Source organism: Macrobrachium rosenbergii, chromosome 55 (assembly GCF_040412425.1).
Source record: "Macrobrachium rosenbergii isolate ZJJX-2024 chromosome 55, ASM4041242v1, whole genome shotgun sequence".
Lineage (NCBI taxonomy): Eukaryota > Metazoa > Arthropoda > Malacostraca > Decapoda > Palaemonidae > Macrobrachium > Macrobrachium rosenbergii.
Genome location: NC_089795.1, coordinates 12884671 through 12898867, shown reverse-complemented (window position 1 = coordinate 12898867; position 14197 = coordinate 12884671). Strand labels below are relative to the sequence as shown.

At 24.0% G+C, this 14197-nt stretch overlaps 1 pseudogene; it reads right to left on the bottom strand.

Annotated features, from left to right (window-relative positions):
• Window positions 1–497: 497 nt before the first annotated feature.
• On the bottom strand, window positions 498–3749 carry LOC136835454 (DNA polymerase delta catalytic subunit-like; annotated as a pseudogene).
• Window positions 3750–14197: the final 10448 nt, after the last annotated feature.

The following is a 14197-nucleotide window of genomic DNA, read 5'->3' as shown; positions in this document are numbered from 1 at the left end:
TTATTATTTTTCATTTTACATTTATATATACATGTGTACGCATTTTGAATTCATATTGCAGAGAAAAACAAATATGGTGGTATCATCTTGGGAAGTTGCTGGATCAAAATGTTTAGACTTTGGACGAACATCATCACCAACGATCGCTGTAAATACTTGTCCAAAAGTATGGTTACCTCCCACCCTAGCAAATAGAATAGAATTATCCAAACTTTTAAATGAATGTAATGATTTGTCCCAACTTTTAGAGGAATGTAAAGCTTTGAGAAAAGAGAATAATAAACTTTTAAAACTGATTTGTTGGAGGAAAAGAAGAGTTAATAGTAAAAAGAAAAATCAAAGGAAAAAATTGTTGAAAAGATTATCTTGTATAATAAATAAAAAATATTAAATGTTTAAAATGAATTTTTTCACCATTGTTAGAGAAAATAAAAATATATATATATAATAACATACATATATATAATAAAAAATCCTTTATGCAATGAATAATAATACTATTTTTTATTATTTTTTCTACATTGAATACATAATAAATTTTTGTTATTTTGATTAATAAATTTTTGACAATTTGTACATTGTAGTCGTACTTTTAAAACATTTAATTCTTTTCCCGTTTTTATAATAATCATATGATCACCTCGTAATAAAATTTGTTCAGTGTCCTTTCCAAGGATAGGATCAAATATCCGTAATAGAGGATTTTTAATTTGATTTAATAAATAATATTCATAATCTATTTGAAGACCATTTTTCAAAACAAAATCGGGGTTTTCAGCCTTTTGATATAAAGGTATTTTTTTAGATGTTGTTGTTGTTGATATAATAACGTAAGGAACTCGATCTCCAAGTGTGGGCGCTGTTCCAGAATCTCGAATGGCCATTTTATTGGCCAATTCAGCGTGGGGCTTGTTTTGCTTTATATTCGTTTTGAGTTTTTGTCAATTCTTTAGTTATTATCAGTTGACTTAACTCAATTCGGTCATTAAGTAAATCTGAAATGGTTTGTTTGACGAGTGTAACGGCCTTTTTAAATATCTCGTTCAATGAGAATTATTTTTAAAATTTCTGCTATTAAGTTGGCGGTGAGATGACAATTATCTCTACGAATTGTTTCTATTCCTTTACAATCAATTTTATCAAAAGTATCTGGTCGAGTATAATACAGACCAGCGTAACGTTTTTTATTGATAAGTAAATATGGACAATAAACCTTTTCAAAGTCTAATTTAATAGGATTAATAAAATGCTTCATAACGTTATCCGCCGCTTCCTGACCCAACATTATGGCTTCTTGAACGGTTTTTACGCCAAAATTTATCATTACTGAATCCGTATCTCCATAAATAACTTTAGCATTTGGATATTGTTCTTCAATCATGTTTTTGGTAAACATAATCATTTCTCGTCCAAATGCCGTAACGCTTTGTAAATTTCTACGCAAGGTAATTTACCAACTTGGGCACCCGTAAATCCATAAACGGAATTTGCAGATATTTTTAAAGCTAATTGACGACCGTCTAATACCTTTCTTTTTAACGGATCCGTTTCCCTTTTCAAATCATTTTTAGCTTTTTTCCGAGCTAAGAGTAAATTTTCCAATATCTGAGGAAGTAAGCCTTTACGTATATGAGGTTTGACGAAATAATTACCTGATGGTGTTTTAGTATAATTATCACTCGATAAGGCTGTATGCTTATTATTATTAAGCAACGTTGAATAGCATAGATTATGAGCCATAATAATTGTAGGATATAAAGCGCAGAAATCTAGCGTGGTAATAGGATCGTTATAAAATCCTTTTATTGGATCTATCACAGTAGCTCCTTGATAATCGTTCCCCTTTTCTCGGTCCTCGCACGAAGGAATTATAAAATCATCATCATTACCACCACCACCATATTTTGAACATTTTCTAAGAAGTTGAGAAATGATTTTAATTTGTTGACCCCGCGTAAGAATAAAAGAAAGAGGAACTCCCGTTACGCGAGCCATTTCGATAGAATTGATAAATAACATTAATTTATCTATTAATTTCAAAGGTAAAAACGCATCTTTTAAACAATACACGGCCAATTTTCGTCTCGTTTGAGCGTTCTTGTGATGTAAAACTGATATTTGTGTGTGATGAATATCATCCTTTTGTTCTTTTAAAAATGTTGAGAAACTGCATTTAAACTGTAAGAACGTAATTTATAATCTCTTTTAATAACATTTAATACATCCAATATACATCTACCTTCTATATTTATGACTTTGTTAATAGCTTTACCTATTTGCTTACTTTCAAAAGTCTTTGTAGTAACGGTTGATTTTAAACCCACTATTCGACTAAGATAAAATTGATTAGAATTTAAATGATTAGCTCTTTCCACCAAATATGTCAAATCAAAATTGTTTATATTGTATCCTGTAATAACATCGGGATCCACTACATTTTGAACAAAACGAGACCAAGTTTCCAACATTTCTTTCTCGGATTGAAAAGTATATATTTTAGCATTATCAATGGGTGAACATTCACCCAAGACAAAAATGACATGTGAATATTGATCATCATCATTATCATTTTTTTGTCCGTGTTTTATAATAACGTTACCTATTTGAATAATAGGATCAATATCTGGCGAGGAAAAATTCCTTTTCTACCAGCGCATTCAATGTCGAATGAAAGAGTAGTTAGAGGTCCGATGCTACTAGCCCAATGCGTTTGAGTGGGATCGTGACCCAAGACATTACTTTGTAAAACGTCAATTTCAATTTGACATTTTGTTTCTTTTAATTTTTCATTTCTAACGATCCATTTTCTTCGTGGTAATTCTATCCAAGAACAACCAAATATGTTTGTATCAATCATAAATCTTAGTATAAAGTCAACATTGGCTTCATAAAATTGAACCTTTTCATAATCTTTAAAATAAAAACACTTTTCTCTTCTATTAAAATGCGCTGTACATCACGAATTATCTTGGTAATGATACAGTTATTTTAAAATAATTGGTCTTTTCATTATTGAAATTATAACCATATAAATTCTGTTTAGATACTATTTCCACAGACGTGATAAATTTGGCAATTAATCCATTTAAACAGCGTAATTTATTAGAAACTTTATCATTTAATGTCATTTTAAAATTATTTACTTGATGAAGATCAAACTTTTTCGGAACGTTAACGTAAAAATATGGATAAAAACCATGAACGTGACAACATACTGAATTTCCTAAACTATTTACTCCAAACATACGTATGACGGGTGTACGATAACGTTCTTTCGTTGTTAAAAATGGCGAAAATCCAGTACAATCATCAACTTCTAAATTGAAAAATATAAAAGAATCTCTAGTAGTTTTTAAAATAGGAACAGAAGGTCGTTTTATAAGAAAATCTTTTTTTTTATTATTTTTAACATCATTATTATTTTCATTTTTTCTTTTCATCGTGTTTTTATGTATATATATATATAAAAGGAATATTTCCTTTATATAAGTAAATATATATATATATAAATATTTATATTTAAAACAAAAAATTTATTTAATAATGTCACTAAGTTTTAAAAATAAGAATGGATGAATGAGTTTGTGTTAAGGATATTTTTATTACTCAAATAGTAAAAAAAATAAAAATTAAATAAATTTGATAACTTTATTATAAAAAAATATTAGTCCATCAAATTTTCCTGATTCTTTTAAGTCCTTATTTTTTGGCCATTTTCATAGACTAAGAAATATAATTTCAGTTCATCATCATCCACTTTTTATATATATTTATATATATATATATATTAATCTCTTGTATCTAGATATGTTAGTATAATTGATTTCCAAAAATATCAAAAAACTAACGTAGATATTTTTTAAAAATAGTAGATTTTTATTTGATGGATTTATTTTACACGTAAATTGTACGTTAATGTTTATTCTTATTATTTATACTTTATATATATAAATATAATAATAAGAATAAGAATATATATAATATATAATAAAAATAAAAAGAATAAAGAAATAATTATAGAAAAATAATTATAAATAATAAATAAATAAAAAAAATTTCTACGGTTAGATTTTTTTTGGGTAATATTTTTTCATTTTTTTTTCAACATAACGTACGTGTTTCTCTCTTGAGATTAAGAGTAAATTCATTTAGCTTTTCAATGATGGTATTCATTCTATTCTTATACTTTATTTAAGTCAAAACATATTCATTTTATATTCCTTCCTTACTGGTGGGATATGTAAAACAAAAATAATCATCAACGTAAGGAAGGAATCAAAAAATACATTTGTTCATTTTTTTTAAAATGGTGATGGAAAATTTAGAATCGATTGATTAGTTTTACCTAAAAGTATAAACATTGGCGTACAAAATAAGTATAAAAAATTTTAATCAAATAAAATTTTATTATCTTTAACAAACATTTCAAAAATATATCTACGTTTGTTTTTGAGATTTTTAGAATATTTTTTTTTTTCTTTTTATTCTTATTATTTATACTTTATATATATTTTTATATATATAAATAAATATAATAATAAGCATGATAATATATATAATATAATAAAAATAAAAGAATAAAGAAATAATTATAATTATAAATAATAAATAAATAAAAAAATTTCTACGGTTAGATTTTTTTTTTTGGGGTAATATTTTTCATTTTTTTCAACATAACGTACGTGTTTCTCTTTTGAGATTAAGAGTAAATTCATTTAGCTTTTCAATGATGGTATTCATTCTATTCTGTTTTTATTCCTATCTTCTTTAAATGTCGTTTATATCAGAAAAGTTATTTCCAAAAATCTCAAAACTAACGTAGATATTTTTTGAGATATTTTTTAAAAATAGTAGATTTTTATTTGATGGAGTTATTTTACGCGTAAATTGTACGGTAATGTTTATACTTTATTAAAGTCAAAACATATTCATTTTATATTCCTTCCTTACTGGTGGGATATGTAAAACAAAAATAATCATCAACGTAAGGAAGGAATCAAAAAATACATTTGTTCATTTTTTTTAAAATGGTGATGGAAAATTTAGAATCGAGTGATTAGTTTTACCTAAAAGTATAAACATTGGCGTACAAAATAAGTATAAAAAATTTTAATCAAATAAAATTTTATTATTTTTAACAAATATTTCAAAAATATATCTACGTTAGTTTTTTTAGATTTTTATTATATATTATATTCTTATTCTTATTATTTATACTTATATATATATATATATATATATATATATATATATATATATATATATATATATATATATATATAAATAATAATAAGAATGATAATATATATAATATAATAAAAATAAAAAGAATAAAGAAATAATTATAAATAATAAATAAATAAAAAAAATTTCTACGGTTAGATTTTTTTGGGGGTAATATTTTTTCATTTTTTTTTCAACATAACGTACGTGTTTCTCTTTTGAGATTAAGAGTAAATTCATTTAGCTTTTCAATGATGGTATTCATTCTATTCTGTTTTTATTCCTATCTTCTTTAAATGTCGTTTATATCAGAAAAGTTATTTCCAAAAATCTCAAAAAACTAACGTAGATATTTTTTTGAGATATTTTTTAAAAATAGTAGATTTTTATTTGATGGATTTATTTTACGCGTAAATTGTACTTTTAATGTTTATACTTTATTAAAGTCAAAACATATTCATTTTATATTCCTTCCTTACTGGTGGGATATGTAAAACAAAAATAATCATCAACGTAAGGAAGGAATCAAAAATACATTTGTTCATTTTTTTTTAAAATGGTGATGGAAAATTTAGAATCGAGTGATTAGTTTTACCTAAAAGTATAAACATTGGCGTACAAAATAAGTATAAAAATTTTAATCAAATAAAATTTTATTATTTTTAACAAATATTTCAAAAATATATCTACGTTTGTTTTTTGAGATTTTTAGAATTTTTTTTCTTCAATAAATTCATTTTTTAATGATGGTATTCATTTCTATTCTTTCTTATTATTTATACTTATATATATTTTTTATATATAAATAAATATAATAATAAGAATAAGAATATATATAATATAATAAAAATAAAAAGAATAAAGAAATAATTATAAATAATAAATAAATAAAAAAATTTCTACAGTTAGATTTTTTGGGGTAATATTTTTTCATTTTTTTTTCAACATAACGTACGTGTTTCTCTTTTGAGATTAAGAGTAAATTCATTTAGCTTTTCAATGATGGTATTCATTCTATTCTATTTTTATTCCTATCTTCTTTAAATGTCGTTTATATCAGAAAAGTTATTTCCAAAAATCTCAAAAAACTAAGGTAGATATTTTTTAAAAATAGTAGATTTTTATTTGATGGATTTATTTTACGCGTAAATTGTACGGTAATGTTTATACTTTATTAAAGTCAAAACATATTCATTTTATATTCCTTCCTTACTGGTGGGATATGTAAAACAAAAATAATCATCAACGTAAGGAAGGAATCAAAAATACATTTGTTCATTTTTTTAAAATGGTGATGGAAAATTTAGAATCGAGTGATTAGTTTTACCTAAAAGTATAAACATTGGCGTACAAAATAAGTATAAAAAATTTTAATCAAATAAAATTTTATTATTTTTAACAAATATTTCAAAAATATATCTACGTTAGTTTTTTTAGATTTTTATTATATATTATATTCTTATTCTTATTATTTATACTTATATATATATATATTATATATATATAAATAATAATAAGAATAAGAATATAATATATAATAAAAATAAGAAAAAGAAGAAAAATAATAATAGTTACTTTTCTATGAAGAACAATGTAGTTCACTATACGGTATCGACATATAAAAATATGCATTGAAGAGTAATTATAGGAAATTTTGCGTAGATTATTTTATGTATTTACATATTTTCTGTTAAAGTGAGTCCCAAGCGAGATATTTGTTAAAAAAAAACTGTTTTTCGCCGCCATCTTGGAAAATGGCGGTTAGAAAATATTCGCCATCTCTGCTACAAGCCCCGCCTCTTATGGTGGTGGTTGCTCACCCACTGCTGCTGTTATTTATCGGAATATATGCACCAACGTTATTGTTAGCAAATAAATATAAGCAAGTAACAAGTAGCAACAATATAGCGAAGATATGATAATGAACTTGTTCTCATAAGTAAATATTATATATATATATATATATAATATAATATATATATATATTATAAAAAGATCGCTTAGTCCGACCGAGTATCGTCAGTGCGTATAAAACATTGTCATTTGGATTTGAATGCTAAACTTTTTTCCCTTTTACAGTTTTTTTTTCGTATCATGATGTTGGGTGATAGTATTTTTAGATTCTGGGTCTATCATCACTTAGAGGATGACAACGACACGAGTATTTAGAAGACCAATATTGAACCCATTGTCGATCGTCGTGCGCACAGACCCAACCCCTTTGATTTCACGGAGGCTAGCCGATTGGTTGGTTGACCGGCCTCCGTGATTGATAATGAGACACATAGTGAAAGTATTCATTTTACCATTTGCCAGCTAGGCAGAAGTCGGGGACTCTTGCTACCACATGTTAGCAAATTGCATGGCTTAACTAATTAGGAATTAGTTTGGAAGTGAGTTAATGAAGCAATAAATCAAGAGAAAAGTGCGTAATTTCTTTCTATTCACAATGAAATTTGCTAAATTTAATAGTTAGGACAGTGGTATCTGGCAACCTCCGCACCCTCGAACCCTCGTCGTCGTAAGCGCTCACAAACACTCGCTGGTTAAGAATAATAATTCGTAGTAGCATAAAGTTATGTCGCATTGATATACCATTTCATTTTAAAAGACTATATATATTATTATATGTTATATTGAAGTCCCGTCCTTAAAAACGATAGTGTAGCCGATCATATATACGAAAAAGAAGAATATAAGATCACATTTTTTACCGTTATTCAGGCCCGCGAGGCGTTGTTGCCATCTCTATCAAGAAATATAACGATAACTAATTTTCACGAATTTGAGCCAATATCATCAAAATCGCAAGTCGCTGATAACCTTAATATATTAGAATGCACAATAAAAAATCATTATATAAACATGCTTACTTTTTAACACAACGTAATGTAATGTATTGGAAATAAAAGACTTTGTAACTCCGTTAGTTACGGTTGCTTAGACACTTCTTCCCGTGTTTGTTTTGTACTATTATTAGTTGTTATTATTATATATATATATAATAACTACAGTTCTATTTTTATAACAATGAAAGCGATTTTCACTTGCTTTCTCTCTTTTTCGACTATTTCTTACTTTTTTGTCGTCATGAGGCGAGAGAGAGATGTCTTTTATTAACTTCTATTCCTCGGACAAATAGCTTATGTGTGTATTGAATAAATTTAAACCTTTTTGCGTTGTAAGGGAGTGGCAATCACACCATGACATTGAATTTCTCTCTCGTTGAAAGAGATGAAACTGGGTATTCTATACATAAAAATTTCCACATGTAACACGAAGTAAAACACTGAGTAATTTTGAAAACTGGGTATTCTATACATAAAAATTTCCACATGTAACACGAAGTAAAACACTGAGTAATTTCTGAGATAAAAAAGATATATAACTTACATTTATAGTGTGAAGCCTGTAGAAAAACGAACCCAACTGATGTTGTATTAGCAAAATTTTACTGTATATATATCATTGTGGAGGTAGTAAAATTATGGAAAATTCCCCCAATTCAAGTGAAAGTAACACAAGATGACCTAAAAAAACGAGGTTAAACGGTAAAGGAAGTGAAAGTGTTACAAGGGAGATAAGGACAAGGTTAAACTTTCTAAACAGCAAGGGGAATGAACCCATTAACATATATTATATATATGACATCAGGAACAAAGGGGAATGAACCCATTAACATATATTATTTTATATATATATTAATAATTATTTAATATATTAAAATTAATAAAATATTATTATTTATTTTAATAGTAATATATATAATAATATATTTTTCCTTCAATGATGGCATTCATTCTATTCTATTTTTATTCCTATCTTCTTTTAAATGTCGTTTATATCAGAAAAGTATTTCAAAACTCTCAAAACTAACGATATTTTTTAAGATATTTTTAAAATAGTAGATTTTTATTTGATGGATTATTTTACGTAAATTGTACGTTAATGTTTATACTTTATTTAAGTCAAAACATATTCATTTTATATAAATTTTATTATTTTTAACAAATATTTCAAAAATATATCTACGTTAGTTTTTTGAGATTTTTAGAATTCTTTTTCTTCTTATTCTTATTATTTATACTTTATATATATTTATATATATAAATATAATAATAAGAATAAGAATATATATATAATATATAATAAAAATAAAAAGAATAAAGAAATAATTATAGAAAAATAATTATAAATATTAAATAAATAAAAAATTTCTACGGTTAGATTTTTTGGGTAATATTTCATTTTTTTCAACTTTAACGGCCGTGTTTTCTGAGATTAAGAGTAAATTTATTTAGCTTTTCAATGATGGTATTCATTCTATTCTGTTTTTATTCTATCTTCTTTAAATGTCGTTTATATCAGAAAAAGTTATTTCAAAATCTCAAAACTAACGATATTTTTTAAAATAGTAGATTTTTATTTGATGGATTTATTTTACTATGTAAATTGTACGTTAATGTTTATTCTTTTATTTAAGTCAAAACATATTCATTTTATATTCCTTCCTTACTGGTGGGTTATGTAAAACAAAAAATAATCATCAACGTAAGGAAGGAATCAAAATACTTTTGTTCATTTTTTTAAAAATGGTGATGGAAAATTTAGAATCGATTGATGGTTTACTTAAAAGTATAAACATTATGTACAAAATAAGTATAAAAATTTTAATCAAATAAAATTCTTATTATTTTTAACAAATATTTCAAAAATATATCTACTAGTTTTTTGAGATTTTTAGAATTTTTTCTTTTATTCTATTATTTATACTTTATATATTTTTATATATATAAATAAATATAATAATAAGAATAAGAATATGTATAATATAATAAAATAAAAGAATAAAGAAATAATTATAAGTCAATAAATAAATAAAAAATTTCTACAGTTAGATTTTTTTGGGGGTAATATTTTTTCTTTTTTTTTTCAACTTAACGTACGTGTTTCTCTCTTGAGATTAAGAGTAAATTTATTTAGCTTTTCAATGATGGTATTCATTCTATTCTGTTTTTATTCCTATCTTCTTTAAATGTCGCTTATATCAGAAAAGTTATTTCCAAAATCTCAAAAACTAACGAGATATTTTTAAAATAGTAGATTTTTATTTGATGGATTTATTTTACGCGTAAATTGTACGTTAATGTTTATTCTTTATTTAAGTCAAAATATACATTTTATATTCCTTCCTTACTGGTGGGATATAAAACAAAAATAATCATCAACTAAGGAAGGGAACAAAAATACTTTTGTTCATTTTTTTTAAAATGGTGATGGAAAATTAGAATCGATTGATTAGTTTACCCAAAAGTATAAACATTGGCGTACAAATAAGTATAAAAATTTTAATCAAATAAAATTTATTATTTTTAACAAATATTTCAAAAAATACATCTACGTTAGTTTTTTCATCATCATGCTCATATATGTGTGGTTATATATATATATACACGAAGTAAAACACTGAGTAATTTCTGAGATAAAAAAGATATATAACTTACATTTATAGTGTGAAGTAGCAAAGCCTGTGTAGAAAAACGAACCCAACTGATATTGTATTAGCAAAATTTTACTGTATATATATCATTGTGGAGGTAGGGAAAATTCATGGGAAAATTCCCAATTCAAGTGAAAGTAACACAAGATGACCTAAAAACGAGATTAAACGGTAAAGGAAGTGAAAGTGTTACAAGGAGATAAGGAAAAGTGAATGAACCCATTAACATATATTATATATATGATATCAGGAACAAAGGGAATGAACCCATTAACATATATTATATATAAGGAGCATCAGAACAAAGGGAATGAACTCCATTAACATTTTTTTCAACATAACGTACGTGTTTCTCTCTTGAGATTAAGAGTAAATTCATTTAGTTTTTCAATGATGGTATTCATTCTATTCTATTTTTATTCCTATCTTCTTTAAATGTCGTTTATATCAGAAAAGTTATTTCCAAATCCTCAAAACTAACGTAGATATTTTTTTAAGATATTTTTTAAAAATAGTAGATTTTTATTTGATGGATTTATTTTACGCGTAAATTGTACGTTAATGTTTATACTTTATTTAAGTCAAAACATATTCATTTTATATAAATTTTATTATTTTTAACAAATATTTCAAAAATATATCTACGTTAGTTTTTTGAGATTTTTAGAATTCTTTTTCTTCTTATTCTTATTATTTATACTTTATATATATTTATATATATAAATATAATAATAAGAATAAGAATATATATATAATATATAATAAAAATAAAAAGAATAAAGAAATAATTATAGAAAAATAATTATAAATAATAAATAAATAAAAAAAATTTCTACGGTTAGATTTTTTTGGGTAATATTTTTTCATTTTTTTCAACTTAACGTAATGCTTCCTCTGAGATTAAGAGTAAATTTATTTAGCTTTTCAATGATGGTATTCATTCTATTCTGTTTATTCCTATCTTCTTTAAAATGTCGTTTATATCAGAAAGTTATTTCCAAAAATCTCAAAACTAACGTAGATATTTTTTAAAATAGTAGATTTTACTTGATGGATTTATTTTTACGCGTAAATTGTACGCTATCGTTTATTCTTTATTTAAGTCAAAACATATCTATTTTATATTCTTCCTTACTGGTGGGATATAAAACAAAAAAATAATCATCAACGAACGAAGGAATCAAAAAATACTTTGTTCATTTTTTTAAATGGTGATGGAAAATTTAGAATCGATTGATTAGTTTTACCTAAAAAGTATAACATTATGTACAAATATATAAAAAAATTTTAATCAACAAATTTTATTATTTTTTAACAAATATTTCAAAATATATCTGTCGTTAGTTTTTTACATTTTAGAATTTTTTTCTTTTTATTTCATTATTTATACTTTATATATATTTTTATATATATAAATAATTATAATAATAAGAATAAAGAATATATATAATATAATAAAAATAAAAAGAATAAAGAAATAATTATAAATACAAAATAAATAAAAAAATTTCTACAGTTAGATTTTGGGTAATATTTTTCATTTTTTTCAACTTAACGTACGTGTTTCTTCGAGATTGTTATAAATTTATTTCTAGCTTTTCAATGATGGTGATCATTCTTATTCTGTTTTTATTCATCTTCTTTAAATGTCGTTACACTAGAAAAAGTTATTTCCAAAATCTCAAAAACTAACGTAGATATTTTTAAAATAGTGATTTTGGTTTGATGGATTTATTTTACGCGTAAATTGTACGTTAATGTTTATTCTTATTTTAAGTCAAAACATATTCATTTTATATTCCTTCCATTGGTGGAATATGTAAAACAAAAATAATCATCAATTCGTAAGGAAGGAATCAAAATACTTTTGTTCATTTTTTTAAAATGGTGATGGAAAATTTAGAATCGATTTACTAGTTTTTAATTTAAAAGTATAAACATTGGCGTACAAATAAGTATAAAAATTTTAATCAAATAAAATTTATTATTTTTAACAAATATTTCTAAAATATATCTACGTTGTTTTTTCATCATCATGCTCATATATGTGTGGTTATATATATATACACGAAGTAAAACACTGAGTAATTTCTGGAGATAAAAAGATATTATAACTTACATTTATAGTGTGAAGTAGCAAAGCCTGTGCAGAAAACGAACCAACTGATGGCTGAAGAAAATTTTACTGTATATATCATTGTGGAGGTAGTAAAATCTATGGAAAATTTCAATTCAAGTGAAAAGTAACACAAGATGACCCAAAAAACGTAATAACTCAAAGAAGCAAAGTGTTACAAGGAGATAAGGAACAAAGGGGAATGAACCCACAACATATATTATATATATGATATCAGGAACAAAGGGGAATGAACCCATTAACATATATTATATATATGACATCAGGAACAAAGGGGAATGAACCCATTAACATTTTTTTCAACATAACGTACGTGTTTCTCTCTTGAGATTAAGAGTAAATTCATTTAGCTTTTCAATGATGGTATTCATTCTATTCTATTTTTATTCCTATCTTCTTTAAATGTCGTTTATATCAGAAAAGTTATTTCCAAAACTCTCAAAAAACTAACGTAGATATTTTTTTAAGATATTTTTTAAAAATAGTAGATTTTTATTTGATGGATTTATTTTATGCGTAAATTGTACGTTAATGTTTATACTTTATTTAAGTCAAAACATATCTATTTTATAAATTTTATTATTTTTAACAAATATTTTAAAACATATCTACGTTAGTTTTGAGATTTATAATTTTCTTATTCTTATTATTTATACTTTATATATATTATATATATAAATATAATAATAAGAATAAGAATATATATATAATATATAATAAAAATAAAAGAATGTAAAGAAATAATTATAGAAAATAATTATAAATAAATAAATAAAAAAATTTCATGGTTAGATTTTTTTGGGTAATATTTTTCATTTTTTTTCAACTTAACGTACGTGTTTCTCTCTTGAGATTAAGAGTAAATTTATTTAGCTTTTCAATGATGGTATTCATTCTATTCTGTTTTTATTCCTATCTTCTTTAAATGTCGTTTATATCAGAAAAGTTATTTCCAAAAATCTCAAAAAAACTAACGTAGATATTTTTAAAAAATAGTAGATTTTTATTTGATGGATTTATTTTACGCGTAAATTGTACGTTAATGTTTATTCTTTATTTAAGTCAAAACATAATTGTTATATTCCTTCCTTACTGTGGATATAAAACAAAAATAATCATCAACGTAAGGAAGGAATCAAAATACTTATCATTTTTTTAAAATGGTGATGGAAAATTTAGAATCGAGGATTAGTTTTACCTAAAAGTATAAACATTATGTACAAAATAAGTATAAAAAATTTTAATCAAATAAATTTTTATTATTTTAACAAATATTTCAAAAATATATCTATTGTTAGTTTTTTCATCATCATGCTCATATATGTGGTTATATATAT